This window comes from Taudactylus pleione, unplaced genomic scaffold (genome assembly GCF_031769625.1).
Source record: "Taudactylus pleione unplaced genomic scaffold, aTauple2 ptg000354l, whole genome shotgun sequence".
In the NCBI taxonomy this organism is placed as follows: domain Eukaryota; kingdom Metazoa; phylum Chordata; class Amphibia; order Anura; family Myobatrachidae; genus Taudactylus; species Taudactylus pleione.
In genome coordinates this window covers 256,236-268,271 of record NW_028284755.1, presented here as the reverse complement: position 1 = coordinate 268,271, position 12,036 = coordinate 256,236, and positions in this window count along the sequence as shown.

The following is a 12,036-nucleotide window of genomic DNA, read 5'->3' as shown; positions in this document are numbered from 1 at the left end:
CAGTTGCCGGAATAGGATAAAAAGAGATCAGGCGCTTTTGGGGCTGAAACTTTTTACCAGGAGTATTGCAAGCTGCTGTCATGTGTTCCGAAAGCTGATCTGAGTGAGGAAACTCTGTCAAAACCACCTTTTGTCTTTTAAATAGCGGGTGTTTTGGTTTGGGGGCAGGCTCATCATCTGTTATCTGGAGGACAGATTTGACCGCTCAAACTAAAGCCAGTATACTGATTCTAGACTGGAGTTCTTTCTCCCCTGAGGTAGACTCAGTATTAGAGAGATCAGCATCGTCTGCCTCTTCAGAGTTGCGTAGACTGAAGATAACACAGGATGCTTAGTAGTTTTACTAGATAGGGGCTTTTCACCTTGCAACATATTTTGAAAGGCTGTAGAGGTAGCCCCAGACTCTGTACTGAAGAAGAGAACATATCTACCCACGGAGGGAGCATAGGAGGTGCCTGTATTGCTTGTACCTGTTATGGCAACCCCAAAGAGGGAATTACTGCCGGGACTACTAGGCAGTCTGCACCTGCCACAAGGAGGCCCAGGGGGGCTCTTGGGCAGGGATTGGAGGACTGACAGGCCTAGTAAAGTATAACACTTTGCACAAAGTCCGTCCTGAATTAAATCCTCCTCAGATAAACCTGCTGTACAGGCTTTGCATGATAGCATTATAGGTGCAGCAGTTTGCTTGCTACTCTAGCCCTTGCTAGACATAGCTGCTGTGTAGTATAGCACACATTATGGCACTGAACAATATGCAACCACCAAGTATGTGACAATAATCACCAAACACAAGTGGGCATGCACTATAGTGATTCTACCTATGGTTTAGATAAACTGCAGATTACAGCTCAGATATCGCCCTGAGTGGAGTGCAACTGCACAGTATGTGACAACCTTTACAAATACAAGTAAATGTGAGGTACAGTAGTTTTTGACCTTTATACACCGGTATATTAGGGCTATAAGAGAAAAACAGGGAAAAATATAAACTGACAGTATATGGAAAACAGACATACAGCGCTAACATAAGTCACATATAATGCAGACATAATATGGCTGCAAAAGGCACTACATTCAACAATACAGACCCAGTGGTACAGAGGGCCTGATTCAGAGCTGAACGCTCTGACCAGAGCGCTTGCTCTGAGTCTGAATCAGTGCCCTCCTCCATGAAAATGAAGCGGCCTCCTAGCCGCTCGCATAGCTGTGGGTGACCACCCACAGCATATGTGAGCGTCCATGATGATGGTCGCGATGGTCTTGACCATCGGGATTGCGACGGAGACCCTGCGGTAGGGTCTCGCTGCCGCAAGCCCTGGAGTGATTTTGGCTCTATCATGGGAACGCCTCCGTCCAAAGGGGGCGTGCTGTCATTCAACATCGACAGCACGCCCCCTTTGGTGCGAGACCCGGAGCGATGGAGAGCCCGTCGCTCGCCGGGTCTCGCGCATGCGCACGACGGAGCTCCCTCCGTCGTGCACATGCGCAGTGGGGGAACATCAACCCGCTTGCGAGCGTCCTGCGCTCGCGAGCGGGTCCTGAATGACCCCCAAAGACCCAGTGGCTGGTAGGCTATAGCACTACATAACCTGACTCCAGGGAGAGGTATGTAAGGGGACCAGACCCAGCATTTCCCAGAGAGCTGTGGCTGTGCATTAGAGAAAATGGCTGCCAGAGATCTCTGAGGGGGCGGGGTCTGAGGAGAGCAGCAAGACCACTGTGGAAAGGCGCCTAGAGCTGGGAGAGTGGCCACTGAAAGGGAATGGCTGACCTCCCCATGCTGATTTTTAACCCCCAGGGCACTGGATTCCCAGTCCAGATGGTGTCCCTGGTGGTCTAGTGAATCCCCCAGCCAGTTCTGGGTATTCACACTCAGCACCTCTGGTCTGTCCCTGAGACCGGAGGTAAGACTGCTAAACTGCTACCTGTGCACTACAGTCCGCTTTGCAGTCTGGGGTCCTCCCGTGGGGCCACCTAGTAAGGTCCCTGCCGAAAGTACCGAGCCATGGCTGGAGTTGCGGCCGTGGAGGGGTGATGGAGCGACACCCAGATGTTCTAAGGACAGTCTGAGGCTACACGCTCAGTGTAAGAATAATAAATAAATCATAAAAAGAAAGCTTCGGGCTGCATAAGGCAGCCCTTTCTGGGAGCTAAAAAGCTTGACTGTCTGGTGTTTGGTCCTTAACCAATACCTACACCCCATTGGTATCCCTGTGGATCCTGAAGAAAAGTCTCACATCATACCAATATTGGAAAGCTCCAATATCAGTGCCAGGAGGGAAACGTTCATCAAATAGTAACGAAATAAAAGAGGAAACTAGTGAGGATATTGAGGAGGAATTTCTTAGGCTTTTCCAATAAATTAAGCTAAGTCCTATAGTAGCATGGGAGATATTAGGGAGGGCGGGTAGCCATGGAGCAATAGAGATGGGGATCGCTAACGCTTGCTTCTCAATTTGCACCCACTGTTTGGTTGTGTCTGCTCTAGACCATTCTAAAATTCTATCAAGGAGACAGGCCTGATAAAACTCCTGAATATTAGGAAGACGCACCTATCTTTTTGCCCAAATATCAGATCTAGTCTTAAGCGGGGCCTACCATCTCCCGACACAAACTTCCTGATTAGAGCCTGGACACCCAGAAATCATCTGGAAGGCAACTTCATAGACAGGTTCTGCAACAGATATAGAATCTTATGCTGGGCATACACTATACAATTATCTGTGAGATCTGGTAATGTTTTGGAGAAAATTACATTCGACCATATGGTCCCAAACACTGAAAATTGGACAAAAACGATTGATCAAAATGGTTACATTTCTTTGATTTAACCAATTTGTCTGAATGATAATTTTTTTCCTGTTTTTCAGTATTTGTAAACAAATGGTCAATTGTCATTTGCTTCCATACTTTACCAGATCTTCATACCAATCAGCCAGACTGGACAGATATCTGACAGATAATTGTATAGTGTATGCCCAGCATAAAGGAAGACAGTTCAATGTCAGAATACCCAGCCTCCCAAACCAAAAGAAGGGTTTTGATCTTCCTATATGAGCATATTTTGTCCAAGAGGGGGATGAAATTAGCCTCAAATAAGTGGGACAGGTCTTGAGTAAGAACGACACCCAAATATTTTAGTCGAGAGGCATGCCAGGTAAAGGGGAATGCAGTTTTAAAGGTCGCTACCATTTGAGGAAGTGCCATAATGTTCAAGGAAAATAACAGAGTAATTGACTTTAAAATTAGAGAGGTCACCAAAGACCTTCAATTCATCCAGTAGGATTGGAAGAGAGATTATGGGATTTGTGATCGTGGCCAATAAATCATATCCGGGTTTAGCCTTATTGACCTTAGCAGAGCCTCCATGCATAAAATAAAAATCAGGGGGGACAAAGGACATCCCTGTTTAGTTCCATTGTTAAAGGGAGTTAGAGAGGGAGCCGTTGATTCTAATTCGAGCTTGATTATTTTATTAAGTGTATTTTCTTATGATTACACATGTGCACTGACTTGCGGAACCCATTTATCATTAAATATTTCCAGCTTATTCCCCAAAACACCCGTTTACGAGGAATACATGCAAATATTTAATATACCTTGAATGTATTACGGAGGGATTACAGCAAATATCCCCTGCCTCTGCTTTTTCTTACATCCCGGTGCGGGTGTAGTAGGTATTACCGCCGGCCAAATCCCGACAGCGGAAGCCCGGCAGGGGTGAAGATCCCGATCGCTAATTAAGGTAAGTATCGCTAAACTAATTCCCTAACCCTGCCTTAGGGGTGCCTAACTCTAACCCTAACCCCCCTTCCCTGCAGCCCCCGGGAGCCCTAAAACCTAACCCACCCCCCCGCGGCTGCCCCGCTCCCGGCTTACCTTCGTTCGGTATGCCGGGTGTTGGGCTCCCGGCCTAGGTCTAATGAGAGGCGTCGGGTTTTCGATGCCTGTCATTAGTACCATGCCGAGATTAGACAGTCAGGAAGCCGGCGGTTGGTATTTAGACCGTCGGCTTCCTGACTACATCCACCAGGCGCTATGATCACATTCTGCAATGTTAAATGCGATTGTTAATAATGTAGTCATATATATTCTTTATATGTGGAGGGTAGACCTCTTATTTTAATTGTATTAATTAAAAGTAACATTTTAACCATTTAACTACTAATTTCAACTAGGGGTGTGCACCGGCCACTTTTCGTGTTTTGTGTTTTGGTTTTGGATCTGGATCTTTCTTCGTGTTTTGGATCTGGATTGGTTTTGCCAAAACCACCCTTCCGTGTTTTGGGTTCTGGGTTTTGTGTTTTGGATCTGTATTTTTTTGAAAAAAAAGCATAAAAACAGCTAAAATCACAGAATTTGTAGGTTTTTCTGCTCCTATGCTATTATTAACCTCAATAACCTTAATTTCCACTCATTTCCAGTCTATTCTGAACACCTCACACCTCACAATAGTGTTTTTATGTCCAAAAGGTTGCACCGAGGTAGCTGGATGACTATGCTAAGCGACACGAGTGGGCGGCACAAACACGTGACCCATCTAGGCGTGATACTGCAGTGGCAGACAGGATGGCAGTTTGAAAAACTAGGCCCCAAACTGTACATAATGCAAAGAAAAAAAAGAGGTGCAAGATGGAATTGTCCTTGGGCCCTCCCACCCACCCTTATGTTGTATAAACAGGACATGCACACTTTAACAAACCAATCATTTCAGCGCCAGGGTCTGCCACACAACTGTGGCTGAGATGATTGGTTCGTTTGGGCCCCCACAAAACAAGCTGGCAATTAATGTGTCCCTGCACAAACTGGCTCTACGGAGGCAAGATGTCATCCTCATCCTCCTCATCCACCGATTCCTCACCCTCTTCAGTGTGTACATCCTCATCCTCACAAAGTATTAACTCGTCCCCACTTGAATCCACCACCACAGGTCCCTCTGTACGTTCTGGAGGCTGGTCTCCCTGGAAGAGCTGATAATTCATTTTGATGAACATCATCTTCTCCACATTCTGTGGAAGCAACCTCCTACACCTTTCGCTGACAAGGTTCCCGGCTGCACTAAACACTCTTTCGGAGTACACACTGGAGGGGGGGCAACTCAGGTAAAATAGAGCCAGTTTGTACAGGGGCCTCCAAATTGCCTCTTTTTCCTGCCAGTACAGGTATGGACTGTCTGACATGCCTACTTGGATGCTGTCACCGATGTAATCCTCCACCATTCTGTCAATGGTGACAGTATCATATGCAGTGACAGTAGACATGTCAGAAATTGTTGCCAGGTCCTTCAGTCCGGACCAGATGTCCAAACTTGGTCCTGCCTGCCCTGCATCACCGCCAGCGGGTTGCTTAGGATACCTAAGTTTTTTCCTGGCAGCCCCAGTTGCGGGAGAAAATGAAGAAGGAGCTGTTGACGTGTCACGTTCCGCTTCAGCTGACAGTGTGTTCACCAGCAGGTCTTTGCACCTCTGCAGGCTGGTGTCGGCCGGAAAGAGAGACACCACATAGGCTTTAAACCTAGGATCGAGCACGGTGGACAAAATGTAGTGGTCTGATTTCAACAGATTGACCACCCTGGAATCCTGGCAAAGCGAATGAAGGGCTTCATCCACAAGTCCCACATGCCGAGCGGAATCGCTCCGTCTTAGCTCCTCCTTCACTTTCTCCAGCTGCTTCTGCAAAAGCCTGATGAGGGGAATGACCTGACTCAAGCTGGCAGTGTCTGAACTGACTTCACGTTTGGCAAGTTCGAAGGGCTGGAGAACCTTGCACAACACGGAAATCATTCTCCACTGTGCTTGAGTCAGGTGCATAGCCCCTCCTTTGCCTATGTCATAGCTGGATGTATAGGCTTGAATGGCCTTTTGCTGCTCCTCCTTCCTCTGAAGCATACAGAGGGTTGAGTTCCACCGCGTCACAACCTCTTGCTTCAGGTGATGGCGGGGCAGGTTCAAGAGTGTTTGCTGGCGCTCCAGTCTTCGGCACGCAGTCGCTGAATGGCGAAAGTGGCCTGAAGTTTTTCGGGCCACCCAAAGCGTCTCCTGCACGCCCCTGTCGCTTTTCAGAAAATTCTGCACCACCAAGTTTATTGTGTGAGCAAAACATGGGACGTGCTGGAATTTGCCCAGATGTAATGCCCACACAATATTGGTGGCGTTGTCAGATATCACAAATCCCCAGGAGAGTCTAAGTGGGGTAAGCCACTGGGCAATGATTTCCCTCAGTTTCTCTAAGAGGTTGTCGGCGCTGTGCCTCTTACTGAAACCGGTGATACACAGCGTAGCCTGCCTTGGAACGAGCTGGCGTTTCTGAGATGCTGCAACTGGTGACGCTGCTGCTGTTGCTGCGTAAGGTGATACATCTACCCAGTGGGCTGTCACAGTCATATAGTTCTTAGTCTGCCCTGTTCCACTTGTCCACATGTCCGTGGTTAAGTGGACATTGGGTACAACGGCATTTTTCAGGACACTGAGGACACTTTTTCTGACGTTTCTGTACAGTCTCGGTATCGCCTGCCTAGTGAAGTGGAATCTAGACGGGATTTGGAACCGGGGACACACTACCTCCAGCAATTGTCTAAATCCCACTGCACTAATGGCGGATACCGGACGCACGTCTAACACCAGCATAGCAGTCAAGGCCTCAGTTATACGTTTTGCTTCAGGATGACTGCTGTCGTACTTCATCCTCCTCGCTAAGGACTGTTGGAGGGTCAATTGTTTAGTAAAAGTAGTGGTGTTCCTACTTCCTCTCTGGGATGATGAACGACTCCCAGCAGCAGCAACAGCAGCAGCAGGAGGCGTAGCAATGCAGGATCCTCCGTAGGAATCCGGGATAGGAGAGTCAGTCATGCCAGTGACATGGCCTGCAGGACTACTTCCGATCCTGACTAAGGAGGAAATTGACGAGGAGGGAGTTGACAGTGTGGTTTGCAGGCGCTTGGATACAACAGGACAACGGGATTTAGGTGTCCCTGGACTGCTTACGGTCTTAGCCAAAGTTTCTGAACTTGACAGTAACTTATTATGAACGCGCTGCAGGTGCCGTATAAGGGAGGATGTTCCTAGGTGGTTAACGTCCCTACCCCTACTTATTCCACCTTTACATAAGGTACATATGGCAAGACAGTTGTTGTCCGGATTTGGATAGAAATATTGCCAGACCAAAGAGGTGGAATGTTTGGTCTTCTGCCCAGGCATGACCGTGATGGGCTTTTTCATCCCACGGACAACAACTGTCTCCCCCGGAGCCTGATTTAAACAAACCACATCACCATCAGAATCCTCCTCGCCAACTTCCTCCTCAGCGCCAGCTACACCAGTATCCTCATCCTGTTGTACTTCAACAGTGACATCTTCAATTTGCATATCAGCAAGTGGACTGTGGGTGCTCCTTTCAGCACTTGCAGGGGGCGTGCAAATGGTGGAAAGAGCCACCTCTTCCCGTCCAGTGCTGGGAAGGTCAGGCATCGCAACCACCACCACACTTGGACTCTCCTTGGGGATTTGTGATATCTTCTTAGAAAGCACAGTTCTTCGCTGTGCTTTTGCCAGCTTAACTCTTTTGATTTTTTTAGTGGGAGGAGGGCTTCCATCGTCATGTGAAGCTGAACCACTAGTCATGAACATACTAGGGATCGACCTTAGCCGTTCCTTGCCACTCCGTGTCGTAAATGGCATATTGGCAAGTTTACGTTTCTCTTCAGCTGATTTAAATGTTTTTTTCAAGGTCATTTTCCTGAACTTTGTCATTTGGGATTGTATGTGCCCTCTATTATGACATTGGGCATCGGCCTTGGCAGACGACGTTGATGGCATGTTATCGTCTATGTCATGACTAGTGGCAGCAGCTTCAGCACTAGGAGGAAGTGGTTCTTGATCTTTCTCTATTTTATTTTTATCGGAGAAAGTTTGGTCCTCCATTTATGTTATATCGATTTGATATATACGTGCGGCTAAACACAGAAAATATTTCTTTATTTTTGCTGGAGAGTAGTGCACTTTGTGGGTTACACCAGCCTTTAAGAAATGAGCCAGCCGGCTCTTTACTTATGGGACACAGGCGCACGCTTGGCGCTGCTCCTTTGTTGATGCACGTGCGGCTACTGCGCACACAATACACAAACACAGAAAATATTTTTTTTTTTTGTTTGGACTGGAGTGTACTTTGGGGGTTACAGCACCCTTTAACGGTCAAGCCAGCCGGCCCTTTAATTATGACACAGGCGCACGCTTGGCACTACTTTGTTGATGCACGTGCGGCTACTGCGCACACAATTCACAAACACACAAAAAATATTATTTTTTTGGTTTGAACTGGAGTGTACTTTGGGGGTTACAGCACCCTTTAACGGTCAAGCCAGCCGGCCCTTTACTTATGACACAGGCGCACACTTGGCACTACTTTGTTGATGCACGTGCGGCTACTGCGCACACAATTCACAAACACAGAAAATAATTTTTTTTTGGTTTGGACTGGAGTGTACTTTGGGGGTTACAGCACCCTTTAATGGTCAAGCCAGCCGGCCCTTTACTTATGACACAGGCGCACGCTTGGCACTACTTTGTTGATGCACGTGCGGCTACTGCGCACACAATTCACAAACACAGAAAATATATATTTTTTTGGTTTGGACTGGAGTGTACTTTGGGGGTTACAGCACCCTTTAACGGTAAACCCACCCGGCCCTTTACTTATGACACAGGCGCACGCTTGGCACTACTTTGTTGATGCACGTGCGGCTACTGCGCACACAATTCACAAACACAGAAAATATATTATTTTTTTGGCACTTGGGGGGAGCACCCCTGATGGACAGAGCACCCCCTGGACAACACTACAGCACCCCTTTAGGACTGGGACACTGCACAGGACTTTGGAGTGGACACAGCCCCTATGGAGAACTGACTGCACAACACAGTCCAGCCAGCCCCTATGGACTTTGAAGTAGTGGACACAGCCCCTATTAACAACAGCAGCACAGCACAACACAGCCAGCCCCTATGGACTTTGAAGTAGTGGACAACAGCAGCACTACACTACACTACACTACACAGCCCAGCCAGCCCTAACTCCCACCCTCCCTCTTCACTGTCCACAGCCGAGTGAGAAAATGGCGCCGACGCGGGTACCTTATATAGGATCCAAAACCCGCGAGACTCGGAAGGCGGGATGATGACGTTTTGCCTCGATTTCAGATCCGAGTCAGGCGGGAAAAGTCGAGCCTGACTCGGATCGGACTCGGATCGGGGGGGCTCGGGGGGGTTCGGATTTCAGAAATCCGAACCCGCTCACCCCTAATTTCAACGTACGCCTTCAAAAAATTGAGTACTTTGGTTCTCTCTACAGCAATTCTATGTATTTTTGACTCTCAGTAATAACCACCAGAAAACAAAACTTATATTTGTTTTTTTTGGTACTTTGCAATTCTGTTTTACCGTTTTATTCATCTATATTTTTACCATCATCAAGTGCAGGAGCAATCTTCTTTTCTTTGGGGAATAAAATGTGTTCACTCTCAATGCCTGTGTGTACTCTCTACTGTCTATGCATTCTTCATACTGTTCAGGTAGTAGATCATCCATATCACTTACACATTTGGGGCTCTATTTATTAACATTATTTTTACTAAAATAAAGTGAAAGGGCGTTGTCACACCCCTTTCCACATTATTTTAGTTTCACATAAATGTACTAAAGGGCAATTGGAGTAGAATTTGTAAAATTCTACTCCAAACCCTAATTATCACATATTTTTAGTAAGCAGATCACATTTCGCATAATTGTAATGGGAAATGTAATCTGCCCAGAGTTACTAAAAATAAAATGCGAAAAAATACCGGGGGAAGCCATATGATAATAACGCCACCTGGAGATGGCGTTATCCAGGGGTTCCCAGACTCCTACTCTGCTCTAACAGACAGAGCAGAGCCGGGCCCCAGTTATCAGCTGTGTTGTCTAAATTGACTACAAGCCGATCACTGCAAAAAAAAAACCTTACCTGCATCCAGGGTGATCGGTGCTCCGGTGATGTCCTTCGGGGCTCCGGTCAGCTGGTCTCCCTGCTCCTACACTGTGACCCCAGTTATCTGCTGCATAGAACAGGATGGGAGCCCAGCTCAGGTGACTGGAGCCCCAGAGAACATCACCGGAGATAACAGTCTCCTTGTATTATTCCAGAAAAATTTCAGACATTTTGATAAATCCCTGTGATATTTCAAATATCACACTACAAACAAACAATCTTAAATGAGGATTGTAGTAAATAGAGCCCTTGGTCTTAATGTTGCAAATATTTACTGAATAAATAAAATGCTTTTGACATATATTGTATACCTGGATACACGTTAATTCACAAAGCGGATCCCTGCATTCTAAACAGATTTCTAAAGGCATAGTGGACTTTGGGCCTGATTCAGACCCTGATTCGATGGTGTGCACTGAGCATGCGCACGACGGATGGAGCTCCGTCGTGCGCATGCGCCAGACGCGACGAGCGAAGGACTTTCCTTCGCTCGTTGTGTCTGATCAAAGGGGGCGTGCTGTCGATGTTGATTGACAGCAGGCCCCCTTTGGTGGGCGTGCCGGGGGCGTGCCTCCCAGACGGGGGCGTTCCCAAGGGAACGCCTACCGTCAGAAGCCGGCCCACTGACATCACTGGTGATGTCAGTGGGAGTGATTTTGGCTCTGATAGAGCCAAAATCACTCCGGGCCTTGCGGTTGAGAAACTCAACCGCAGGCTCTGGCTCGCAGTGGCGATGGTCGCGATGGTCAAGACCATCGCGACCATCAACCTGCACGCTCGTATAGGCTGTGGGTGGTGACCCACAGCTATACGAGCGTCCAGGAGGACGCTCCATTTTTATGGAGGATGGCCCTCATTCAGAGCGTGCGCTCTGCTCAGAGCGTATGGCTCTGAATGAGGGCCTTTATATTTGTTCTTCTTGAGGTTATTTTGCCCTATTTTATACTAGTTTTTTTTATTATTTTTATTTAAATTATCTTTGGCCATATTAAGTGCTTTTAATATATCTAAGGTATATAACATATTCTAACAATCATGCTATATTAAATGAATTTGTAACTTTTTATTATAGCGCTCCCTTGTGTGTATTTTTTCTTTTGTTTAACTGTTTAATTTGATGATGCAATTATAAGAACTCAACAAATTTCATCCAAAGTTATTGCAGGATCCTGGATTCTTCATTAAGATAAAATTCACTGCTCAGCACCCAGGCTCGGACTGGGCTGCCGGGGATTCGGGGAAATCCCCGGTGGGCCCCGATGATTTGTGGCCACGCCCTCTATTTCAGGAAGGCGTGGCTTAGCCCCTGTAACCTGTACCCTTTCACATGAGGTGGCCGGCTTCTTCTCACACCACACATTCCGTAAAAGGAATCAGCGGTGACGCCACGAGGGAGGAGTTTACCACAGGCTCCTCGCTACTGTAGACGCTCACTTCAAAAGATCTGCTGTGCCTGTGACTGTCCTGGCTGGGGGGGTGGCGTTGATGCGATTGGGCAGGCAGCGGGCTGTACATTAACAAACTGTTGAACAGCAGCAGCTGCACTATGCTGATCCAGCGCTGCGGTGACGTCATCGGGGGCGGGGCTGAGAGGAGTGGGCTGACCTCAAGTGAAAGAGAGCAGCTGCTGCACATTACACTAATTCCAGCGTGGCGTCAGCAGGGGGAGGAGCCCAGACACAGAGACAGAGGAGCCTGGAAAAGAACATGGATCCATCGAGCCTCATCATCTGCACCCGGCAGCCTGAATAGATAACAAGCCTATAAGGTTAGTGATTATGGGAATAAAGAATGGACTCAGGAGAAAATATTTGATTTTAAATGTATTTGGCTAGTTACAAAAATAAAAAGGCAGTGACTGCCTTAACGGTCTGTCCCCTCTCATCCAGCCTGCCCCCCTCTCATCCAGCCTGCCCCCCTCTCATCTAGTCTTCTCCCTCTCATCCAGTCTACCCCTCTCATTCCAGCCTGACCCCTTTCATCCAGTCTACCACTCTCATTCCAGCCTGCCCC